The sequence below is a fragment of the Macrobrachium rosenbergii genome, chromosome 9 (genome assembly GCF_040412425.1).
Source record: "Macrobrachium rosenbergii isolate ZJJX-2024 chromosome 9, ASM4041242v1, whole genome shotgun sequence".
Lineage (NCBI taxonomy): Eukaryota > Metazoa > Arthropoda > Malacostraca > Decapoda > Palaemonidae > Macrobrachium > Macrobrachium rosenbergii.
This window is the reverse complement of record NC_089749.1, coordinates 46,250,739-46,254,830: the sequence shown is the minus strand read 5'-3', so window position 1 is coordinate 46,254,830 and position 4,092 is coordinate 46,250,739. Positions and strand designations below refer to the sequence as shown.

Genomic DNA, 4,092 nt, shown 5'->3' with positions numbered 1-4,092 from the left:
CCACATCAGTATTTGGTGTTCCATGTAGCTAAAGTAATAAAAGACACCCTAATATGTACATTAAAATCATCGTAATATACAAAAAAATCTACAACCACCTAAGAATCTGGGGGCCCATAGGTGAGGACCTGGGTTTTGGATGGGGAAGACAAAGCAGGAAAATAATAAAATAATCCTCACTTAAAAATGAGTCTAGTTTGGGAGTGCTTACAGTTTTGTTGGGCAAGGATATGCTCTGCCAGTTTCCTGGCTGGTACAGATGGTGGACGAATACAAACAGTCTGACCTAACCATATCTCACCTACCTAACCTAACATGGGCTTCATGCTCTAACCTGGCTGAAGGCGCTTTGCCCCACCCTAGACACCTCCCTTTCTGTGAACATAACTACACCTAACCGTTCCTATAATGCCAGGGGGTCACAGAACTTCTAACCTTGGCGAAGGGATTGGTCCTTGTAGAAGGAATTGCACAGACTGCCCAATGAAACTGTAAACTACCCGAAGTGTGTACTAGTCTTAATTTCAGGTACATACAGGTTAGCCTAATTTTTTGGTCTTAATTTCAGGCTATATACTGGTTAGCCTAATTGTTTAGAAACAAAGATATTCATTTAACCACTTAACTTTCTTGTAACATTTTCAGAGCAAAGAAACAGCATGCTGTCCATAAGCGGGAGACTATGAGGACAGGTGGGGTGCTCCTCCAAAGCCTGAAGATGAAGAGACGGCAAAATTCTTCCTATCATTGGAGATGACCTTGATGGTGAGGAGAATGAACTGGACTGTGATGCAGTTCAGAGTACTGTAAGTCCTACTTTGATCATTCTACAGAGAGCTCTGCTAGAATGCTTTGCATATATTATTGATTTTCTTTCAAATACTTTATTAATTTTTACCTATAAAATTGAGAGGAAATCACTTGTTTTACACATATCCCCACCTATCAATTTGTAAAAAGTAAAATTAGCTCCTATTTGGTAATATTCTTGCAAGTCGCAAGAACGAAGTCAATGTAGTTGAAATTATAGAAGAAAAAGTTGTTTATCTTGGCCTAAAATGTAAGGATATAAAGGTGGAACTCTGTTGAATAAAAAAGGGGGAGCCTGGGGTGCACAGCCCCCCAGTTAACCGGGTCTAGGCAACTCCTCTCTTCTTGTCACATAGGGAATTTTCTCAAATTTCACTGTAACCTAACCTATTTTCTGAATTGTTAACTTACTGCACAAGTATACTGTATATGTTTAACATGGTATGACCCACAAATGTGAAATTAGTATTAGGAATAGGTAACTCATTCATTACTTTAATATTTACTCTACTTTTAAGGAATGTTTTATAGAATTAGGATAAATTAGTAGCCCTACAGTTTGCAAAAGTAATTTTTCCAGTATAATCATATCAGTATTATAATTTTTTTTTTTTTTTTTGTCATTTCAGGTCAACCACATACTGTGATTGGAATAAGAAATGATGGGCATGAGTGTGAGATAACATTTGATACTCAAATAATGGGACAGCACACAAACAACTCTGTGGACTCCATTGAAACACCTCCCAAACTCTCAGAATTCAACACAGCACAAAGCACACCAGCTGGCAAAGTCTCCTCACAGAAAGCTAATACTTCAAGAGACACACCCACCTCTATACAGTTAAATACCACAGACATCACATCACAATGCACACCAACACCTGGCCAATCAAATTCCACCTCAGCCTGAAAGCGCTGACGAACTGCTAAGTTCACTCAAGAGGCCAGCTTGAAGCATCTCTTGGGATGCAGCGAAAGGAACATCAGATGACCATGGAAAGCCTCAGGCTAGATATTGAAATTAAAAAGAAAAACCCCAAAAAAATATAAACGAGAAGAGGAGGATGCAAACCTTCGTCTCCAGGCTCATCAAATTTGGGTTGATGTAGGCAAGAAACTGTTGGAAGTTACAGGGGAACTAGGGCAAGTAACTAGAAAAATGTGATAACTTGATGCCTTAAATTGATCTAATGTCACCAATTTTTTTTCAGTGCAACATCATTATATATATTTTAGCTGTGATGAAATGGTGTTTTGCGTTAATGTCTGCAAGAGAATGGACTTGATGAATAAAGTAAAGCATTATTATTATTTTAGAAAGATTGTTTAATCACTGGCATTTAATTAATGTGTTTACTGCACGATGACCTGCCATTATTACTTTTCTTTTTCTTCAGGGAGACACATATACATATATATATACTCGTATTACTACAAAGATGAACTTGTGCATTTTACTCTAGTCTGCAATATATTTTGGCTACTATATGTATATTTTTGTGGAAATTAAAATTACAAATAACTGTTTCTGCTTTATTTACCAAACCTGTGTTGTATATACAGTAAGGTGACCAAAAAACAATACAAAGTTTGTGTTAGGATTTGTTTTTTATACTTTTTTTTTTTTTTTTTTTTTTTTTTTTTTTGGTAACTTCAAGCCTAGTGGTGGTGATTTTTTCCTAAGCAAAATATTCTCTTATGATTTGCTGTCTTTTCAAGACTCCTTGGATATTTCTCATTGCTTGAGGTTGCTGCCTCAGTTCATCTTCTATGTTTCCTTGGGCTTCTGGGTCATGTGGATTATGAAGTTCATGAATTGCATTATCTGGCTCAGGTACATTGTAGGCGATGGCCAAATTGTGGAGAACTGCAGCAGCAACAATTATGTGTTTGGTGTTTCTCATAGAAGTCCTCATTTTCTTTCCAAGGCATGCAAATCTTCTTTTTAATAAGCCAAATGCTCTCAACAGTGTTTCGCGTTCTTATGTGAGAAGCATTATAGCGGTTCTCTCCACGGCCATGAGGAGCTGTCAGAGGAGTCGACAAATATTCACGACATGGATAGCCACTGTCGCCCAACAAGTGTCCAGGCAGAATACCATCTTCGAGTTCCTGACAGAGTCGACTATTTTCAAAAATATTGCTGTCATGTGCACTGCCAGGCCACCGAGCTACAATGTTGTACAGTTGCAACTGAGGACCACAAACTGCTTGTACATTAAATGAAAAATAACCTTTCCTGTTGCGGAAAACTTCAGGACGTGGGTGACTTGGCATCTCAATTGCAATATGAGTGCAGTCAATGCACCCAATTACACCTGGCATTCCAGCTATAGTCATAAATTCATGCTTGGTCCTAGTAAGATTATCTTGGTCTGGAAACTTGATGAATTCTGCACACAAACTTCCAATCGCATAGGCTACCTGGGCAACACATCTACTGACAAAAGGCTGTGATACTTCACACCAATCTGAGATACCAAGTTGGTCGTTTCCAGTGGCAATGTATCTCAATCCAATTAGGACCTGCAGGTGAGAAGGCACAGGACAGCCTGTGGAAAAAGAAAAATCATGAAATACTTCACTCAGACCATGTACAGGCATCATTCTCATGTTTTTTTTTTTACATAAAAAATTGTATAATCCTTTACTGTATTAATCATATTATCTCTAGGCAGCATCATATAACCTTTCAAATAACACAATCATCACAAAACCAATAAAATAACTTATAAAACAATGTGATAACGGCTCATGCCTACCTCTGTTGGTAAGAGCGTGGGGCAATGATGTTCTATCCGTGCAATCAATGAAAGGGTGCATTCTTTACTTAATCGAAACCTCATCAGAAATTCTTCTCCGTCATGGCATGGAATGGGTTGCTTCTGTCTGTCACAACCCTTCGTATGTGGCCATGCTGATAGCGCTGAAGATTTCGGATATGACGAAATTGTCGGTACATGCTGAAATATATAAAATATACAAGTAATGTAAGACGAACCTTTTAACATCAGTTAAAAACCAACACCATTTCCATGCATGAGCTATCACATCTATTGAGGAATGTAATTAATTTACGAATTCAAATTGCAAGTTTACTTGCAACTACTATTTTATCTTTCTTTGTTTCACACCACACAGAACGATCTAGTATGATGCCTTGAAAATATTGCACGAGTTAACATCAGTGTACTACAATGCTCGAAAAAATAATCAAAGGAATTCTCACCTGTCTAACTTTGCAGAAGCTTGTTGATGTTGTCATACTTGAAATCCGAG

The 4,092-nt window shown here is 37.8% G+C and overlaps 1 pseudogene; it reads right to left on the bottom strand.

Annotated features, from left to right (window-relative positions):
- Positions 1-2,414: 2,414 nt before the first annotated feature.
- On the bottom strand, positions 2,415-3,459 carry LOC136842114 (putative nuclease HARBI1; annotated as a pseudogene).
- Between the last annotated feature and the right edge of the window lie 633 nt (positions 3,460-4,092).